At 42.0% G+C, this 22,750-nt stretch overlaps 1 protein-coding gene across 1 annotated transcript in view; it reads left to right on the top strand.

Moving 5' to 3' along the window:
• The window catches only part of LOC128302266 (T-box protein H15-like), a 53,758-nt gene that overhangs the window by 7,510 nt on the left and 23,498 nt on the right, over window positions 1–22,750 (top strand). The gene's annotated exons all lie outside the window — the stretch shown is intronic.

Below are 22,750 nucleotides of genomic sequence, written 5' to 3'. Positions count from 1 at the left end.
TAGAATTGTTTGTCTATAAGTTTTAGAAAGATAACTTAAAGATTAGCGAGGAAACTATACCTCAGGAAAGCAATGCAAGTTAACTTTTCCTTGTATTTAAATGTTCTAGACAACGTAAATGAAAAGCTTAGAACAGAAGACATTAATATCTCAATTACATTGTTGATATTGGAATATAATCAAAATGTAACGACAGATAGACTCACGAAAAGGCTCTTGAAAAATTGTTATGCACCTTTCAAACCATGAATCGACATCAAAAAGACAGACAATGGAGGATCAACCCCTTTGGAGGCGCAGGGCGGAATTTTTAAAGGGGGACCTATAATTTTGCTACGGCATTATCGGTGTTAGGGAGGTGTACTTCAAACATGATTTAACAACACCAACAAAGTCTCGGAAAGAAAGCTCCCTTGCGTACATCTCAGAGTTCTGTTGCGTAGCCCTGTAAACAGGCCTAGTAAGCTAGTCTATATATAAACGATTGTATGCACTAAGGAGAACCATAACGCCACTAACTGGAGCACATTTTTTACGATTTACGTACATTTACGAATCCTGAGTAGTCCAGGATTTACCAATCCTGAGTAGTGGCCTTCTACGATTTTTCGCCCAAGCTACAGTTTTCAATCGGTTTACTTTACGGTAACAATCAGAGAAATTTCTTAGAAACCTGTTTCGCTCATGTTGATGTTTTAGACGATGAACAACACGATTGTTTTCAGATTTGCGAAACTAGGATTACATGTTTTTCTAGAGGTGACTCCTGCAGTGTGGAATAAATTTGCCCAGCACTATTGCATTGCATACTATCAAACCCGGGAGAGCGATCGCTAGTGTAAGGTTGATCGATGAAACGGAAAGCATCCTTCATTTCGCTCAAACTTCCCGTTGGCTGGTACGAAATTCCATACAAACCAGCTGTTTTCAGATCTCCGATACCAGGAAAGCATTCACGGAAGAGGTAGCACCTTGTACAGCAATTTTGCTCGAAAACCGCCGAAAGGTATGCAATGTCACTTTTAAACACTAACTTTCCCGTTGGTCGTGAAAAATTTCTTCGAAAACTACCAGTTTCCGAATGTATAGTACCAGGAGAGCATCCACGAAAGAGGTAGCTCCTGGTTAGTGATGGGTCGTGTGACACTGTGGTACCACGCACACACAGCACAGTAAAGTGTGCGAGCACACTACACACAAAATATAATTGTGGTACCACAGTAAAATGTCACATGGCTTGCATGCAACACACTCTCCCTGTGTGACATACAATTTTTGTGGTACCACACATGTATTGTGCTGCGCACAGTTTTTGTGGTACCACAATTTTTGTGTATCGCAGAATTTTTGTGGTACCACACATGTATCGTGCTGCGCACAGTTTTTGTGGTACCACAATTTTTGTGTATCGTACAATTTTTGTGGTACCACACAGTTATTGTGCTGCGCACAATATTTGTGGTACCACAATTTTAGTGTATCGCACAATTTCAACGGTACCACACAGTTATTGTGCTGCGCACATATTTCGTGTGCTGCGCACATATTTCGTGTGCTGCGCGTTGTTTCTGGCTAATTGTGCAGCTTTTATATTGCAATAATGTTCCTTGAATAATTAGTTTATAACCAGTTTTAACATAAAAATATCCTTCTCCTCCGGAAAATGATAGTAACTAAAATTTATTTGAAGACATAGACATAGAATGCATAGAAATTCACAGTTATTTAGATAAATAGTTAAATAATTTATCTAAATGCACTGGAAATGCTGCACACAGCAGGGAAAGAATTAATATAGATAATATTAAATAACAGTATATTAGTTTTTAAACAACGAACTGCAATAATACAAGAGCTGTACAATTAGCAGCCTGAAACAATACGCAGCTCACGAAATCTGTGCGTTGCACAATAACTGTGTGGTATCGTTGAAATTGTGCGATACACAAAAATTGTGGTACCACAAAAACTGTGCGCTGCACAATAACTGTGTGGTACCACAAAAATTGTGCGATACACAAAAATTGTGGTACCACAAAAACTGTGCGCAGCACAATACATGTGTGGTACCACAAAAATTGTATGTCACACAGGGAGAGTGTGTTGCATGCAAGCCATGTGACATTTTACTGTGGTACCACAATAGCACAACACAACGAATTGTGCGTGGTACCACACACCGCACAGTGAAAAGTGCGATTTGACCCATCACTACTCCTGGTACTGCGCCGTAAGGTATGCAATGTTTATACACTAACTTTGCAACCAACTTGCAATGCAATGCGCCGTAAGGTATACAATATTTAAACACTAACTTTCCATACAAACCAGCTGTTTTGAGATTTCCAATACCAGGAGAGCATGTTTGTCAAGAGGTAACACCTGGTACCAGTCGAGCAAGCACAAATCACGCGCTTCCCGGTAGTTGCAATCCCAAGTTGTTGCATGTAAGATGTTGCACGCCAGACGTTGCACAACACATGTTGCGCAACATATGTGCATACCAAATATTGTGCAACATATGAACATCTTCGTATGCGTATGTCACAAAGTCGATATTCTTCTCTGCATTCAATTTATCACAAAGAAACAAATGTTTTATATAACCAAGGAAGTTATTTTTGATAGATTTTTAAATAGACCTTTAGACCTTTTAAATTAATTTTTTGCTATAAATTAACTCTGCTGTTAAATTTCCAAAAATCGCACAATCGGCACAAATTTGTTGGGGCCCCCAACACGGCGAGGCCCTAGGCGACCGCCTACTTCGCCTACCGTTTGATCCACCACTGAACAAAGACCTACTAGTGAAAGAAATTCGTAAATTTAAAGGAATATTAAAAGGGAACTCACCAAATATGGGCTTGTTAAGATGTAATTAACTCTAGTGAAAACTGTATATTTTGCAAGGTATTAGAGATAAAAAAATGGCATATGATCATTAAATGTTCTTCATACGCAAATAGAATCCCAACTAATTAATTAATCGATAGAAGTTTCAACTAACACGTGTCTGACTCTGTGAAGCAGAAATTCATCATATCCTCAGAGTATGAATAAACGAATAGACTTTACATTGGACTTGGATGTTTTTTTTTTCAAACATTCAAATCTTCTATTTTGCAAAAAAATGTTCTCTGACAGCATTTTGATGCTCCAAATTCATGTTTTAATACTGAGTACTGCCCATATTATCAATTACATTCATCGGTCGATTTAAATCATCCCACTTTCATAAAGAGCGTAATGGCAAAAATCGCACATTCCACTGGCCTATTGGTTTTGCGCTAATTTATAGCACCATACTAACAACTGCATCGCCCTTTGCCTGTCTGGCGGCCAATGCAGAACACAATGCAGAAGACTAATGACTGACAATTCTGGGAGAACGTTACCCGTTGGCAATTTGTTTTCAATTTGAAAATTTAATGCCTTGTTTTTCAGTTTGATTTTCAATTACACCAAGCGCAAAGGGTACGGGAAAGCTTTCGATTCCGCCCGTACGTGGATGCGTCCGCAGTTGAAGGTGCTGGGAACGGTTCCACATGGCGGTTCTGTAACACGATGATTACGATGATGGGTTAGTTGGCAAAGCGTTGCATTGGCAACCATCGCCCTGCGCCCTCCGTACTGGATGATTTAGCTCCAGTTTCGATGGATGGCTCCTTTCCAACGCTGAGAGTGGGAAAACCAGCTTCAAAACAATCACACACATATTCAAAGCCAGTGTAGCGTTTGGGTTGCATTTTTGGAGGGAATGAAGAAAAATGACTCGCCCAAACATGGCGCTAGGAATTCGTTCCAATTACCGACACAACGACCATCGACGAAAATGTCGCCGGGTTTCGGAAGGAGCGCGTGTCAATTCGGTCTCCATGTTTCTGGTTACTTCTAACAGTAACGAGGCTGATGTTTCTGTTGGGGGAGTGTTGTAGTTTGTTTCTTTTTATGTTCTTTATTGCTATAAAAATTCTCTCAACGTTCCATTCCACCGTTCCAGTGCAATATGTCGTTTGTCAGTTTGAAAAAGTGTATGTGTTGGAGCACAAAAAGAGGAACCCAAACACATGCATGTTTAAAGCGTACAAGTGAGGGTTGACTGTAAATAGTAAGGGTGTGATGCTTATACGTATACGGAAGGAAGATCATTCTTCACCAAATGTGGTCTAGAAACTTTGGGGTGGAATGATACATAGCCTCACACACACACCTTGTTTTATTTCGTTTTTTTTTTATTTTCGTCGGTTCATACATTGTTTCAAATGACAACTCGGTTGTCTCGCCGCCCAGGCTGATTGGTTGGAATAGAAAATGGACGACCCTTTTTCCCGGGGGTTGCGTAGGTGTGCTAAAGGAGCGACACTGTCTAACACATCGGACGTGATAATTTATGAAAAAATTCGTTACACCATATGTAACGAACCTCTGCTTCATTCCGTACAGCAGCAGACCAATTTTCGATTGAATTTTGCTTGCGTTCACACCCAACGCCATGATTGACTTGGCGCGGTTTGAGTGACATTAATGCTTAATGAGAATACTGACATCGTATCAGCTCTGGCTGGTACTATCAGGTGCAAGGATGATGACGATGGTGCTCGCCATTTCAATTTACATCGACATCAACAAAATGGAACGGTGCCCATTACTTGCTGGGCCTGTTTCGACCGTACTCGATAAGCGATTGTAACCAAGCGCAATTAAACTGCCAACCAATTTTTATGCGTGTGCCTTCGAGCTTTCGTTAGCCTTCTGACCCATAAATTCTAGCAAAACGTTTCATAAACATCAGACACTAAAACAGTGCATTGCCAGTGGAGCTCTACGAGGAAGCTTTATCAATACGGTTCACTAGAACTGGGTATTTCTAATGAAGTGAAATATTAATGCTCACGGAAACGAAGGCGAAACCTTAACGCTCCTTCCGAAAGATAGCGCCATAAGGTTGCATTCTCAGACCTGTCGACATGTTAACGTGGTGCAAGCAGGCATTAAACGTCATTGGATTTACTACAAACAATCAAGAGAAGCAGGGGTAAAAAACCAACCCAACCCGTAACATTCATCAGTCCAACGATACAACCGACACTACAAAAAATGGTAGTGTATAACAACAATAAACCCTCGCGCACTGACGGGTTGCGGTGAGTGCGTTCTTTGCCACCCGCGGTGCACTTTAGGCTTGGGTCCTTAATTAGGCAAAAGGTGTTTATAATCGAACCTCACCGACACCGCACCCGTCCGCTGACGCTTGGGTCTGACTTTGGGATTTGGATTTTAATTTACGCTCACGCTGGTCACCTCACCCTTGCAGTCCTGCCGTGATTGTTTTCTTCAGCACAGTTCGTTTTCTTTCGCTGCGTCGTAAAGGCATTATTTCAGCTGGCTCGCCGTGGCAACTCCACCGGAGGCTCACCATCCTGGAGGTGCAATAAAAAATTAATAAGATTACATTTATAACGCGTCGCCAGTCGCGAAGGCCTGCCGCCCGTAGCGGGGAATTATACCGACCTCAAGGTTTTGTCACCTGAAATTGCTGATAAGCCGTACGGATTTTTATGGTTGCTGGGTAGTAAATTTAAATTTAATTAAACATCCAACCACTTCGTAACAGGCTGCGGACAGTCGATGGTTGCCGGTGTCGGATTTTCGTAGCACTTTCGTCATAACAGCGTGTACTTCGTTTCGATTTGGGCAGCATTAGCCACCGAACGATGGCATGCAAACGATACGATCACCACGGATTAGGTTTTATCGAATAATTTATGGCCCTAACAAGAATTAAAATCAAACAGCTCAGTTTCGGGCGGACACCGTAAGCGCATTGAAATTAGTCAAAATGGTGCTTCTTTTTCTGTAAAATAGGCGTTGATTTTTTCTACCTTTATCGACCTAATCAGTTCAGAACGTCTTACGAAGATTTCGGGGTTAAACAAAGAGTAATTATATTGTTCTCACTTTTACACTGTCTTGATTGGAGTAAGGTGTGATTTGACGATAAAAAATTCATGGGGCTGGGTCATGTATGTCTTGTAATCATTGCGATGACCGTGTTTGTTGCTTTCAATTTTTAATTGAGAAATGGTGGAAATTTATTTTGTTTTAATGGACTAAGAAAACAACTTAATTTGATTGGTGTTTGATGGCTTAAAAATTAGTTACTCTGAATTAGAATATTCTGTTTTTGGTTATGATTTTTTGTCTTTAAGCTAATTCAAAATTAAGCTTCACTATTCTGAATTTATAAGAAATCGACCGGCTTAAGCCCATTACTTCCTAGAGTATGGAATTTCTTGAGCAGTAATCGTTTAAATCAAACAAAAATGTCAACATTATTTTGAAAATCTTCAGATGATAATGATGACCCTGTCTTTAGTGCCAATATTCATGTGTCAGTTTTAGTTAATTATTGTTGTGTTTTGTAGTGTCCAAAGTTCGGATGTAATGGTGAAGCATCAACAATGTAAAGTGATGTAATATGATGTGATGCCAATTTATTTTTGTTTCCCTCTTGTTGTATAACCAACATGACTTAAACTAAAATTACAAAGAATGGTATACGAATCATTATGAGATTTGGACTAATATTTTGTACTCTTGTTTCAATTTTAAATATTCGAGACCTCGACGAAGATTCTGCATTTTTTAGTAGGAATTTCCTCCTACCAAAAAATTTTACCTTTGTTAGGATGTAATGAGTTAAACACTTATGGAAATGTAAGAAGATACTACTGCTAATTAAAAGAAAGCTTTAACTTTAATTGTCCTCCGTCTTGCCACATATCTTCACCATTAAATTTGATCTTAACGTATTGTTTAAATAATAATAATTGATTGTTTGCTTTGTTTTGGATTATTTTTACACAAAACGCCAATAGGAACTCAAATTTTATTTTTGCACCGGATTTTATTGGAGTGGATTTTATGGTTGCAGAAATTTTTGAATAAAAATCTATCAAATCCCCCTAATTAGGTGATAACGTTTTCAATACCGAGTAATTTTATTCACTATTTATAATTACAAATTTTAAGAACATTATAATTTGCTGAAACAATGTCGCTTAATATGCACAATTTCATACACTGATGAAAGCTTCGTATAATGAAGTTTGATCACTATTGAATATTAATCGATATTTCATCGATCGAGATTGCTTACGCTTGCACCGTATAGAGAGATAATCAATCGCACACTTTGTTCGAAACCACATTAATACGACACTGGCTTCGGTTACGATATCGTCTGTCCTAGCTTCCTAATACCGACACAACCATCGACACCGAACTAATGCTCGCTTCGATCGGTATCGTTAAACACAATTTTTTATGACTCCCTGGCGGATTCCCGAACCCACCGTAAGGGGGCGACTTTTTCGCGTACGCCAAAAGTTTTGAACCGTGTGGCACACACGAGCAGAAGCCCGAGACGCAAACGCTGCCGCATAACGAACCGGGAGCTTGATTTATAGTCCATGGACACCGGCCATTATCTGGTCCCGGTGTATCTTTGTGCGTTCGGGTAGGTGGCATCGCCTAGTGTACAACACCAACGCAAAACGGTGTCTCCCGCGTCCCGCGCTCTCCGTCGGGTTTCTTTCGCTTTCGCTACCCAAAATCCAGCACGCTCATACATAAAACATACATCGCCGGGTCCGCGTCAGTCGATGGCTCCCTCGACACCCCGGGAGGGCCGGCCGGAAGGGTGCGCGTTTTATCGTGGTTTAATTAATTGAGATTAGTTTACTGTCGCCGAAATGAATCCGATCCACGATAAGCTTCCAAACGATGGTCTACAATGTTCAGCGCCCGAAAGCCATCGCTCGATGCTTCGGCGAGGAACTGAGCGCGGGACGGTCATCCGTTGTCTACGTTGTTTTCGGACCGGGTCCGATTACAATGTTGGACGGTATGCGTAGACATTTCTCTCCGCATACCGTTGCCGTGCGGCTGCGCTGGGTCCGGTGGGAGTCGAAAGCCGGAAAAATTATGCTGATTGAATTGTTGGTCCATAAAATGAGCAGCTGGCTGATCGGATTTTGGAGTTGCAAAACGTGTCTAATAAACAGAATGCTCGTGTGGTGGCGCCGAGAGACTGCATCCTTTTTCCCAGGACGGGGTTGGGGACTTACTGGCCGCGCAGGAGCACGGGATCGTTTAGCAAACTGAACTGCGGTGCGGTGAAGAGATTAGCGTTGCAATCGAGTTGCCGTAGAGGAAAGAATAAGACATTATCCTTCAAATGAAGCCATTTCAGCCCGCTTTATCCTGAGCTGTTTGCGTAGCGTGCTGCCCGGTTGACCGATCGACGAATCGATCGTAAATTAATTCCATTGCAGTAGGCTTATATCTGGGCTTATATGCGGTTTTTTTGCCGATGGCGCGAATCAATGCGGTTATGGTCGGGCACTGCCGAACTACAAAACCACACACGATCGTGCATTAAGAAAAAAAAAGAACAAATATTCGCCAAACCTCAAAAATAACGGATCATAAAAAAAACTAAACGAGAACGAGAAAGGAACTGGAATAAAAAAGAAACCCTGTTTAACCATACACGCTTGACTATGAATCTTTTTATGCAAACGAATCGTACATTGTGGTCTCGTCGATCGTTTGCTCTTTGCTGGCAGCTGCTCGAAGGGGCAATTCGGTGAAGGATTTAGGAGCTGATTGCTTTATGATCGACTCCCGCACGATCGGTTGATTGGTGGAGTTTGATGCAGTGTGATCTTACGACATTAGAAACATTAAGCAGCTCGGCTCATTTCCTGTATTCAGTACGGTACGAGACAAATTAGCAACAGTTTATTGCTTTATATGGGGGGTATTTGGTGCTACCAGAAGCAGATTGGAAAGGTATTTGTTGAATATGCGCTTTAGCGCTTTCGCTTTCGATTTTTTGCATTCATGTTTGATATAGTGTTTTCTTACATTCTTAAAAAATTGTTGAATAACTTTTACAAAAACACAAACCAGCTAATATAATGATAGCTAATGATCGTTATCGTCTTTTATGAAAATCAAATGAAAAAGGCTTCGAACTATGCTATACATCAATCTTCATTCAACCTGAAGACAGCTTAATTAACACCTTTTCTGTGCGGCCAGACTATGAAACGAAGAGACCAAGAACGGAAGATTTCGAACTTTAAATTTGTTCCGAATCCGAATAACCGAGCATCATTCTTGAGAGCCCATGACCCAAGGGCTAGCCGCTCATCAATTACCATGTGGCATCGCCAACAGGAGGACTCTGGCTGTCCGTCTGAGAGCCCTTAAGGTATCGGAGAACACAATACTACGATATTTTGCCACCAAACCAACCAGTCCTCCAATGCTTTATGTGTCTTCTGTGGCGATTCCTCTTCGGGAAACCGATCCGATGACTATTGGATAATCGTTTCCAATAAGCTGTCGATGGAAGTGTGAAAAATCGTAGCCTCTAATCGTTAGTGTCACCGATCATCGGCGGCACAGGGGATGGAACGAACCGTTTTATTCCCCAGCTTCTAGGGGGCCACCTGTGCTAGTGTTGATTTCGATTGAATATTTTGTTACGCCAGTCGAAGCTGCTGCTTTTCTTACTCGCCAGAGACAAAAGCATAAATTATGCAAATTCACCAGTCAGACACTGTCGATCGATCGATCGCTCTTCGCTTGACGCTTGGCTTGAGGGTGGAATTTGTGGTGTTTTGTTTGTCAGGTTTTTTTTTTCTCCATCCGATTGAATGAACAGATTCACCAATTCACCGAAGCTGAAAACCCAAGCGAAAAGCGCTCATTATCTGATTAATTTGTAAATTCATTAATTTTCCATATCTCCCCGTTCCGATCGTAACAGCCTGTGGTCCGTGAGGTGACAGTTCGTCGTAGTCGTTTTCATTTCCCACTGGAAGGTCGAACTATGGCTAAGCCGAACGTATTGGAACGGATTGAGCACTAGCCATCGATGAAAGCTGATACTTCCCTCGGTTCCAGGCAAAAAAGGGGGAAGAAAAATCGTCTTTTGAACGAGTGTTGACAAAGTGTTGATCGAGTAACGATCGAATACATAAGCTCGTCCCGAGCCGTCCCATTCCATTCCCTGCGCTCCGCGTTATTGAGTGGGGGATCGAGTGGATTAAGAAGGGAACCTGTTCGTCATAAATTACGACCCCGTTGTCAACGTGGCTATGCAACGTGTCAGCAGGCAGCATTCGAAAGATGTCTAGTGGTACTGCTGGTTGTCGGTGCAGTAACACCCGCTGCTCTATGGCAAGGGTCTCGAGCTTCTCGGCAACAATCCTGCATAGTTCTTACGACCAACGATCCTTTGGTCCTAAACAATGGGGTCCTGTTGGTGTTGGCCGGTCAGTCCACAAAGCTCAACACATGGTCGTTTGTTGAGCTGCAAAGCGGTGATCGTTTCACTGCTTCACAGTAGGAGGTTCCTTAGACGACACAATTAACCGAGAACCAGTTCTCATTGATCCAGCTGCATTAGCTATTGATGGTGGTGTGGCTGATATATTCAACTCTCGTCAGTCTTATAGCATGGAGAAATATCCCAGTTGATTCTGATAATCAATGTTTAATAGCGGCTATTCTTGTCCTTGCTGACAAGCTTGGTTAATGACATCAAGATGATTTACGATGAAGAATATTTCTCCAAGGTTTTTGCACTGTGAGTAAGTTCCTTAGTGATATTGTTTAAATAAGATTACTGTTAAAAATAATACACATATGTCTACCAAGAGTTAATAGCATACGGATATTTTATTGAATCATTTACTGTTTTACTTTGAAATTAGGTGTCTTAGCTTAAAGAGTGTTGAATTTTTGAAGGAATTGAGTCTATCTTACATAAATGCAGGTTTTCGTCCAAGAATTACAACTTTGAAATTCTAAAATTAGTTTTGTCTTCACTATTACACTAATATCTAGTTAGTATCCTACTCGAACAAGACACATGCATGCGAGAGTCTTCAAATTCACATCGTTGAACAAGTTTCCTTCAGTTATCCTGCAAACAGAAGTTGAACATATTTTTCCGCACTTTATTGCGCTGCTTTCCCCCATTTACCTACTGATTTTACCCCTTTTTTCCGTTGACCATGAAAGGGGAACCTTTTGCCACCGCTCGATGTGCCGATCCATCTCGATTTGTGTGCCCTGGCCGGCGTCATCACGCGGCAATGAGCACAATTAGAGCATTATCGTTATTTATCGCACATAATCACCTTTCGGGGATAGAATTGTCAACGGCAAAAAGTTGCCACCCGTGCTCGAATGCGCACACCCCTGCAAGTGTGTGTGTGTGTGTGTGTGTGCCTTTATACTGTTGCTGTTGTTGTTCGTCTCTTTGTTCGTAGCCCGTCAACGCGTACACGAGCAAATAAATTACAAAAATTCAACACCACCTTCCACGGGCACTCTGTCACGTCAACCGGTTGGTGTTTTGTTGTTGGTTTGTCGGTGTTGTTGTCGCTACTGATGAACTCTACCCGCCCCGACTAGCGTGTTGATTATTCTTGCAGCTTTCTCCCGTGTGCAGCCCTTAGGTCTCCCAAACGCTAAGGGACAAGCGACATGAAATGTGTTGGGGAAATTATGTGAAAAGAATGAAAGAAAAAAACACCCAGCTCACCATTCATACCTTGTCACCACAAATGGTGGTACAGTTGACAAAGTTGTGTGAATGTTATGTCGGTTTTTTTTGTTTCGCACGATTGCCAGGTGATTTAGATTTTAGGCCAGACAGAGCGAACTTGTCCCATTTGGCAGCCCTCCAGCTGGAACGGGGGTATATGAATATTTTCCAACATCATGCGAATCGATCATTAGCAGGTATTCACTCAAAATGCGGGTAACGCTCTTTGCACCGTCTTGAAGTTTGGACCGGATGGGGGTGGGAAGTGGCCAAAGCCTTCCAGAACCCTTTTACAGCAAAGCGTGAATTAAAAGTTTTGTTTTTTCCTCCCCACCGAAGACGTCGCCATCGTATGCAAACCATCTTGGGCCGGGTTCGGTGGTATGGATTCGGACATTACCGAAAAAAGGAAATAAAACACTCTCCTCGTGGGGTCACACTTCCCACACCGGGGACCACCGGCTGTGACGCTTGTTGATTCGGTGTCGATTCGAGGCTACGCAGGTCGACAAGGTTGCAGCACCTTAAGCAGGAGGTCAAATTAAGTCATTTGCAAGACACGACCTGAAACTGGAGCGCAGATCGTCCGTCAGTCTTACTAGAAATAACTGACGGATGGAGTTTCGTCGTGTGCTACCTTTCGGATGTCAAATCCGTCCCAACGACTGGTAGCGCACCATCTAACGCAAAATCGCAATCAGCAGAAGCAATGACTTACAGCGCGTAATACAACACACTACGCGCTTCAAAACAAATACAATACAACAGAGAGGAAACATATCCACCCGAATGCTGTGTTTTTTTTTTGGAGAAGGTCACTCGGTACTACGGTTAACGCACGACACATGGATAAGATTAATCACCGCCGCGAGTGGCGAGGTTTATTCTCATCATAAATAAACATCTACTTAAATCCTTTCTTAGGCGTTCGGGTTTTGTGGGTCCAGGGGCATTATTTGCCGGTGCCCAAGGATCGACTGTCCTGTGCGTGTACGTGCGTGTGTGTTTGCGGGATTGTGGGCAACGGGGTTTTGGAGCCCACGGGCTTCTATGGAACGGTAAAGAATAATGACTATTTTGACGTTTCAATATAGACACACAAATATAAGAATAACGATGCTCATTTGTTACGCTTTGCCACTACCCCCGAGTCGGGCTCGAGTCGGTGGTAGAAGTTCTTCTGTTTGGACGCATAACCGCATTGTTGTTCACAACTTCCCGGGAGGTTTAACGCAGTGAACTACCTTCTTTAAACAGTTGAAGGAGAAATTCGTTAGAATTGATATGGCTTTATCAAAAAACTGCACTAAATGGAATTTATCGATGAGGCTCTACAAATTCATTAACGAAATGTCAGGAAATGTAAGAAAGTTAAAACAAAAGTTGAAAGTGTCCATCACAAGCGTAGTTGCATTGAACAAACTCACCCATGGTCTACTTTTACATCAGCTTATTTTTGTTGTTACGTAGAACGATTATCCAATTAGGTTAGAGTACAGACTTTTTTAGAGTTAATTGATTTGCTAACATTCTGGTTGGTATCTTTCCATGTCACTCAAAGTACTTGTAATTTAATTTATTTTTTTAGGGACAACTTTCCTGTAAAGGACTCAATATTATATAAAATGCAATTTATATTAAAATGGTAATATCATAAAACCATTGTGGTTTTTATCTTATTAATTATCCAAGAAGTATCGATATTGCCAGTACACTTCCATTGAAAAAATTATTGATTCCAAACTCCTCTCTGTGCTATTGCAATGTTGTATAATTGCTCTTCGCTTCCATGTTACTTGGCTCGAAATCTTTAGAACATTTTTGAAACCCAAAAAGAAAGATGCTTTTTAAGTTGTACTCTGTATTCAATGGAAAAACTCTCCCATCCTCGAGTATGACATGTTAAATCGATAATCGTTACATTAGAGACCTAAAGCTTCGATTAGTGCGTTCTGGACTACTCATGGAAGCAAACTTAGTAAGCTATCAGACCCATCAATTAATAATAGGTTATAAAATTACGATCAAAGACAAATTTTATTGAATAATGTACACAACTGAGAGACTCTTGATGTAGTTGTTGTAGTGATGACGAGATTCGATTTGTATTCTTTGTGAAGTGTTTCAAAGTCAAGTCTTTGAGTTTCAAGTCTTATAAATTTATTGTTGGGCCATATTTTAACGACGCTTGAATTAAATGGTCCTAAAATATCTCAAAAATATTGACAGACATATCTGTTGTTTTTTTAAATTGAAAATTGCTTTTAATTTTCCTTAAAATATTCGGCAATGTATTTATAACGTAATTAATAATTTTATACACAATTTTTACTCATAAGAGTGTTGTAGTTTTAGGCCGAAATAAATCAAAATTATTATCAGCAACAACGATTATTACGACGAATTCTCTAGGGTGATCTAACGCATGATATCATCGACACAATTGATCGCGTACGATCGTTCCGGTATTTCCATGGGGACAAATGCATCGACAGCGACAGTAGTAGCGGGTGTATAATCGTATTATCCTGCATTTTTGGGACGTTTTCAATTAATTATTGTTTGGAATGTTAATTTTCCATTCCACCTCCACAATGAAGGTAACCGACCGATACGGAACCGATCGTTCGGCTATGAAAAAGTGAAGAAGTTACACTGTGAGTTTTGTTCTTTTTATCCACTTTTCGTGGATGATGCTCGAATCTCCCGGGGATTTCGATACGAGAAGAAGCGTAGAAGCGACGAGCGCCTTACTGGACGGTAAGGGTGGGCTGCAAATGCAAAGTGGAAGGTACGGACCGCGGGTCGAGAATGACCATTTGTAGCATTATTTTTATGGGCAGCAACAAACACCTTGGTGTGCGCAGCAGGACCAGACCAATGGACGCATGCTGTGGTCCTAGTGTCCGGCCGGGACACAGAGGGATAAATATTGTCACCTCGGTTTGACACCCGTCGGGAAGGTGCGGATAGAAGATGCAGCAACAGCAACCTTTCGTTTCCGTAGGTGTGAATATGCCCGGGGAGGGCCCGGTCGCGTCTGCCGGCCTGTCTAGACGGGAAGAGTTGAGAGGCCCCTGGCCGAAACCAACGTGCGATGACGGTGACAGTGAAATCGAGCTCAATAAACAAATATGAAAAGTTGCATGAACGAGCAGAAAAAATGTACTCAAATTTATCACGCTTGTTCGAACCATTCACAGCGAACCGGAGATTAAACCGGAGAAGCTCACTGAGGTGGGCTTCCACAGTTCTTTGCCTCCGCGCAGACAGCACGACAACGAAGGTTCCGTGCCAACAAGTGTTGAAAGACAAACGTGGCCACCCACAGCCCCTTTGCAGCGTGAAGCGTAGAGCGACGAGTGCGAAGCGTCGCTAGGACCACCGAAGCGGGGCTCTGAACGGATTCGATTTGGTCTCACACTTTTAAAGAGTGTTTTGAAAAATTAGCTAAAATTAGAGGTCAAAATTATGGGTTTCCATTTTTTCCACCAATTTCAGCGCTAGGACTGAAACTTTATTTCTTTCCTCGCGTTCTTCCTTTTTATGCCTGTTTTTTCGATAGAACAACCCGGCCGAACCATTCGGGATTCGGTTCATCGGCGATGACTGACAGGCAGGCGTGTATCAGCACCAATCAGGGTGTTCCTGGAATGGGTCGAATTCCGGTACTGAAACCATCACTCAAAACTCCTCAAATGTTTGCCCGAGGGCGTTTTGGGGATAGACGGGACGAAGCGGTCGAACTCGCCGAGCCACAGGGCAAAAAGTGTTGCGCCGAAAACAGTGATTAGTAGTCGTTTCGTTTTGACGACTTTTCGAAGTGTTAGAAAAGTGTCGGGGATGGGCCCCGATCGAACACTTTCCCTTCGGGCGTCCACATCATCGCCCCGGGTTACTTTATTATCATCAATTTCCGCTGCCGGGGCTTGTTGCGTGGTTTCAAGGAACGCAGTTAAGACATTTCCATCATTAGCGGGATAATAATATAATCTTAGCCACGCTGCAAACGCAATCTGCTGGCTCCGGTGTCTATGATTCGGTTCTCTATCACCCCGGGTAAGAGAGTTCGTACTGTGCGTTTTGTTGGTGGTCACCAAGGTCGCATTTGACGCACGGCGTCAAATTCATCTTTTCACACTTCGACTGTAGACGAAGGCTTAGCTGTTCATCATCTGTTAAAGGCGCCAGGGCAGTATTGTTCGATAATATTAGAATCAAAGTGGGTGGCTTGAGTTTTAGCATCGTGAATGGTTATGCAATAGAAATTTAAAATAACAAAAGGAAAATATTTTTATTTAATGTTTGGAAATTAGTTTATAGTAAAATATATTTAAAGGTGGATATTGTGCGTATCAAATAACAGTGTATGGCTACAATATATAGCTTTTTCAACCTGTTATTGCAATTTTTGTGATTAACTTGAAAAATTCCACATTCTTCAAGAAATGTTGAACTATTTTTATGTCGATTTATTTTTTTTTTACAACCAGTACAACCGAGGCAAATTGCAAGGAGGAAATACCTTGTAAAATTGTACACCACTCGACACTACGGCTAAGGCCGTAATAATGGAAATATAAATAAATAAAAATAAATAAACTTTAAAAAAAAATTATATAATTTACAATATTTTGATAAATGATAACTGTTAATAGTCACAGTAATCGTAGAAGTCCGACATAATTTACAGCATTGGAGTCCATGCCAGAGATTCGTCGGAGTCGATTCTGTGTTTTAAGGCAATGGTGGGCAAAAATAAAATTGTTAATTTAAAAAATTATAGCACATATCTCCTAAATATTCAAAACGCTAGTTAATCGTCATACATGATTTGCCATCTCTTATATTTTTATTTACAAGATGCATCAGAAAGCAGATAAACCTTTACTGATTTTAAATTATTTCCGCATTCAATCTAAAATAATTGCAGTAAATATGATAAATAATTTATGTTTGCATAATTGAACAACATTTAGGAACGCTAAGAATTTACCGAAATACCAGGTTTAGGAATCCCCTGGGCGGGAAAGGATACGGGTGTGACTCTTTTATCGTTGCATTCATGAAAACAAGATAAAGATATGAGAACATGTGTCCAGCGAATGCCTTATCCTTTAAGCATTATGTTGCCAACATTGGATAACTTCAAAACATTCCAAAAACATCGTAATGCGTCATTAACTCCCAGCGAAGGTAACCGGATCCATTGTAAGTCGATTTACACACCTCATGATAACTACGGTTACAAACTATGCCTTCGGTTCGAGTTTACAAAGTCGTCCATCATTCATACTACTCTCATGCTCATGTTGCATACCGCGGCGGAATAACTTCATCAACGCAACTTACCAATTCATTATGAAGCGCCCCTCAATAGTTTCTGTGGCAGCTATTTGGAAGTTTTAAACAACAAACGAAAGAAAAAAAAAAAACGCCGTAGCATAACATTCCTTCCACTCCGCGGTCGATTCAAACGGGAAAGGGAAAGAACAAAACAGAAAGCGAATAAACGTCCTTCGAAGACGCACTAGCCGTCCCAACGCCTGCTCCCAACCGTTTTACGAGCGTTGGGCGCATGTGGGAACATACTTCTTTTTTGTTGCACGCGCACACGCTCGACCAACACCTTGAAGCGCATCCTCGAGCACCGCATTCGCATACCTTAAGGTCGTAATTAATTTACAATGCACCTATCACACTATCATCAACCGCGGAAAACCGCGCTACGGCTCGATTGCACGATGATGATCCCGATGCACCGTGCACCGTGCCCGATCGTTACGATGGTGCGATTATCGTACGCATATATTCGTTCGTTTAATGCGTGTTTTCGGTTTTTATGGCGAGCGGATATTATTAGTGCGCGAGTAAAAGTTCCCATTTTTTTTTGTGTGATAGTTGAGGTCGTTTGGTCGGTGTTTTTCTTCCCTTGTGGTGCGTTGGTGCGGTAGACCCGGGTGCTCAGTTTAACATAGTTCGAAGTTGTAAAAATTTGTTCCATTTCAATTTTTACACACTGCTCCAAAATGTCGCTCCACTTTCTTTGTTGGCGAGAAGGAAGGGGATTTGGTACGGGAACGTTCCGACAACGATCGTTATCGAGGACCTTAATAAATGTAAATGCGACCAACGGAAGGTTACTCTGCATAAGGTGGTGGGGAATTATTATAATGTTCGATGTTTTTTTGTCCTCCTTTGCTCGTTGCCATGGTTTGTGAAGCCTCTTGTTTTACCACGAGCATGGGTAGGCACGATGAAGCATGTATGCAGTATCTCTTTTTTACGCCTCACATTCGAATAATCCATTTTTGTGCTGGCGTTTGGCTACACAACCGTTTACAATTCGTCACCGGACAGGTGAGTTTTGGTAAAGCATCCGGTAGATGCGAATGGCTCTGGACTCAATTTTTTGGCACAAGGATTTTCCTTACAAATTAACTAATCTTTCAATTTCGCTCGGGTGTAAATTTGCATTTTATTTATTTAAAGTACAATGTATTACAATTAATAAAATAATCTAATAATATCGAATCGAATAAATAATATCGAATAATTAAAGAAATAGAGTAATTAAAAAAGTTTATTCAAACATCTAAGTATTATTCAAGAAGCAAGTGAAAACTAGGGGCAAGAAAAAGTCTTATCTTCTTTGTTCTTTATTCTTTACCCCTTTGTTGTTCTTTACTCCTTCCTTTATTTTTGCTGGCGCAGCAAATAGGTGGCTAAACGATGATGGCATTTAATTAATATATTATTTATTATAACTAATTTATGATTTCTGCACCACGCACCGGTGCGATGCAAACGAGATGCTGTTTTGCATGTGCTCGTTCAGCTGCACCAGCCCGGATCGGATCGCTAACAACGTGAAGCCGGCCACGCCGGCAGAAGATAGCGTGCATCGTGTACGTTTTGTGTCCGGTGTGGTTTTGTTGGATAAAAATTTATGTTTTCGTTTCAAAACGGACGTTGCGTTCTGGACTGGAGGTGCATGGAACGCAACCGATGAGATGAGTCTTTTGTTGAGAATGCTGGTGAGGATAGTAGGGGATGTTATTATTTACACCTCGTCGATGCTTTCGTCGCAATCGCCCTTTTCAGCATAAGCGAGCCTGAGTAGCGTATAAACGTGTATAGAAATAAAATCACCGGAAAGATCGGGATTTTCACGATGACGACAGCAACCCTATCGGCTTTGGTGGCTTTTGAGTTGGTTTTTAATTTTCCGCACCATAAGCATTAGCCGTCCGACCGTTTTTCGCTTCGACAACCAGAAAGATCATTACTTTGTAACGACAGATGGTTTCAATTTTCCCAGACCCGTAATGGGTGGGCCAGGATTGGATCGCTTTTCACGGTCCAGTGTCGTCGGAATTAACTCGTCATTAGAGAATGGCTACTGGACGCCGTTGCCGATGGTTCGGGGCCGTTTTGATTGAATCGTTTCCATCGCACAACCCCACCCAGGCCCGGTCGGGCGTACGGTTTCAATTCTTCATCACAGATAGCGCGCTCGCACTCATGGATAGATTTTTAATGTGTATGGTGATTGTATGGTGGTGCAGCTGTTGGCTTGGTCATGTTTCGAAAAGTATTGATCCTGTAACCAGCGGCAGGTTTGTGCCTCGCGGAAGGTGCAAAGCTGAAAAATAGCAGCAAATTATCCAATTTGATGCTGTTTATCGATAGGGGACCGGCAGTAAGATCTCGCCCTTAAACGATAGGACGCAATTGATCACTGCCTCATAATGGGTTTTTGTTTGCCACGCGAAATCAAACGGTGCGATCGAGTCCCGCTATTCTTTTGCTTCTCTTCAGCTGTGTTGGTGGAGGTAAAAGTGGTGGCAAGAGTAATAAAACGGGAGGGAAACCCCAGTTGGAAATCAATGATTATGTTTAATCATAATCATTTGGGGGTAAATTGAAAACCGGGCCCGCTGCACGGATGCAGCAAAATGTTCGCCGAATGAATGTAATATCCGTTTATCCGTCGATAAAGCACAGTTGCAACGTTTGGTCGGAACAGATAATTAGCCGGATATTGCAATGTGCTAAATCGAGGGAGAAAAAGGAACACGTTCGCCGAATGTGAGAGAATGCGTAATGGAGCACGAAACTGGAGTAGTTATCGGAATGGTGGATGAGAAATCGTAAGGTGTTGTCCAAAGTATGTACATGAGTAGTTTAGATTGTGATGCTTTTATATCTGAGTAATTCTTTAAACATTTTCTAGAACTTGGGGCAAGTTAAGTACCTGGAGGTTATTTTAGATGACAAATTGATGTTCCCCGCTCACATAGACTGGGTCATCAGCAAAGTGGCTAAGAAGTGTGGAGTGATAAGTAGACTGGCGAACGATCTCGATTTTTTTGGGAAAGTTCACCTCTACAAATCATTAATTTCACCACACTTCGATTTCTGCTCGTCCATTCTCTTTCTTGGGTGGGAACAAGGGGCAAATTATTAGGCTTCAACGATTGCAGAATCGTATTATGAGGTTGATTTTGGGTTGTGGTCGACGTACATCGTCTTCTGTAATGCCAAATATCCTGCAATGGATGTCAGTAGAGCAGCAGATTGTGTACCAGACAATGACTATTATTATGTCGGCTTCTGAACGGCCTTTTGCCCGGCTATCTGGGAGATAGAATAGTGAGGGGATCTGACGTACATAGGTACTGCACACGCAGGGCAGATGACGCCAGAGTTCCGAACTTACTATCTCATAGTGTCAGAAATTCTTTGTTATTGAAAGGAATTCAAAGGTACAACAGGTTGCCCAATGAACTAAGGAATGCGAGTAGTTTACAGGAATTCAAGCGTAGGTGTGCTGTGTATGTTAAACAAACTGTGTAATGTGATATATGTGAAGATGTCCCATGTCACTCTGTAATGTGTAATGTGAGATTATTAATTATTTGAAAAAAAAATGTATGAGTCAACACAGTTTGAGACATGCGCGCGTTAAAGTGGACATTTGATGGACATTCAGGGGTTCCGTCGTTTTTTTGTTGTGCAGTCTGGCAAGGTCGACTCTCAGAACGTTCTCCTTTCCCGGAAGGTAGGTCTCTAACACGCTATTGGTGTCTGTAGACCTGGCCATATGCATGGAACAGTCCCGAAAGCTGGTAAACCACTATCCAATCAATGGTACTAGGCATACCTCTTTAACGGACAACGGGGAATTGTATATGGGAGTTTAATTGTTGGAAGTGTATAGAATTCTACGCGAGCCTTGGAAAGTTCCTTGATGCCACCACTTATCGACTAGTTTAATATAGAGAACTCTAATATTATCGACAGGATTATTAGAGTTTAAATATCTTAAAGATAATTTCGTGTCTCTCAAACCTGTGTTGGGGTATGAGGTGGGACTTATCATCATCAACTCGCTGTTGGGCATTGAGATATTTGAAACGACCAAATAGTGTGACTTTTCCACCTTATATCAACTTGTGTGGTAACTCTTTCCTGTTTTCATACATGTCCAACGTGCTAGTAAGTTATGTCGCCTGCTTGCAAAGAGAAATCAATTGACACCAGCAAAAACACATTTACACACACACACGTTCAGCCGGCTGAACATAGGAAGAAACACACCGCAACACGCGGTATAATGGCGCTCGCTTAGTTGCTTATGCATACGAATAATTGAAAATTACCAAGCCAATTTACGTCGGCAATGGGCTCTTGTTTCGAATCCTCTCCCTCCAGCGGGGCCCCAGTAATCCTATCCCTATGGTACCGTATTTTCCTTCGTCATTGCAACACTTTCCTCTGTGGCGCGACTGGCTGCAGGGCTATTAGGTAGCGAAGAGCCACGTTGAAGTGATCGCGACGGAAGATCGCATCCATCATGAATCGGAAGTGTGAGGCTCAGTTAAAAACGATGCTCTTGACGAAGGGCAGAGTAAGAACAGATAAAGATCGGCTCACTTTTCGCTACCATATCCGGCTCGATGCACATCCATCCAGCCGTCCCATTCACAGGGGCTGCTTGATGGATTGAACAACCTGCGAACGAACCAGAGCACCTCGCGCACCATCGAAGTAGAGATCACAGCCGATGCACATTTTGCCAAATCATTGTGGTCTCTTAGTGAAATTTGAAGCGATCGTTTCTTCCGCACACCAAAAGCAAACAACAAGTGCGAATCGCGAAACAGCTTTGTGGCGGCACGTTTGTGCAACACTGTTTGTTTCGTTGGTCGTTGGGTTTTTGTGTTGTCAGTTCTGCCCCCCCGCCAAAGGGCTAATTTTGTTGCGCCGGTCGAAACCACCAAAAGCACGAAGGGACGTTCGGAAGGGACAGTAAAAGGGTGCCAAAGCCATTATGCAACCAGCGGTGGCACGATACGTTTTTCGGAAGTCGAAGCGAAAATTAAAGAAAATTTGTTACCAAGCTTATCCATTCACCGAGGCCTCTCGGCGAGGATCGGAACGGGTGGAAACGAAATTGAAATTAGCATAATTAGCTTCCTGTCCGGCGTTCGGTGTCATTTGTTCGTATTAGAAACGCCGAAAACAGTGCGCATGCAGGTATTTTCGCCTGTCTTTCGCGTTCGCGTTTTTTGGTGCAGCTCAGTGCAGCGGCTGCATTCTCACCCGGGCACCCTTGGCACCTTAAAACCAAGAGTTCAAAGCGCTCAGCTAAAGTTAGCAAACGAACGAAGCGTGTGGCTTCTGCAGAGCAAAATGTTAGCTTAAGTGGAGGGCGGTGAGCTTTTGTGTTTTTATTCTCGACCCGAAATTAAACTCTGTTGGGGTCATGGCAACGGGGTCAACATTAAATTAATAGCCCGGTCTCGACGGTAGTTAGGGCTGACAAATGAGTGAACAGAGGCGGATAGAAAACAAGGAAAGAATCGACCATTGCGGTGCGTTAGATTTTACTTTGAAAATTCTTAAGACTGTGACGTTGCGAATGGAATGATTTTCTATGTTTTTCTTATTCCCTCTCTCTCTGTCTCTCCCTTACGAATCGGTTGGAAACGGCATTCAAGTTCAATGTACGAGAAAATTTTCTCGACAGAAACAAAATACACACAATAACACCGACTGTTATTTCCTGCTTATGCTTAGGAGCCAACAACAAACAAAAAACATCCAACCACTGCC

This window comes from Anopheles moucheti, chromosome 3, assembly GCF_943734755.1.
Source record: "Anopheles moucheti chromosome 3, idAnoMoucSN_F20_07, whole genome shotgun sequence".
Taxonomy (NCBI): Eukaryota; Metazoa; Arthropoda; class Insecta; order Diptera; family Culicidae; genus Anopheles; species Anopheles moucheti.
This window is presented reverse-complemented; position numbering and strand designations above follow the sequence as displayed.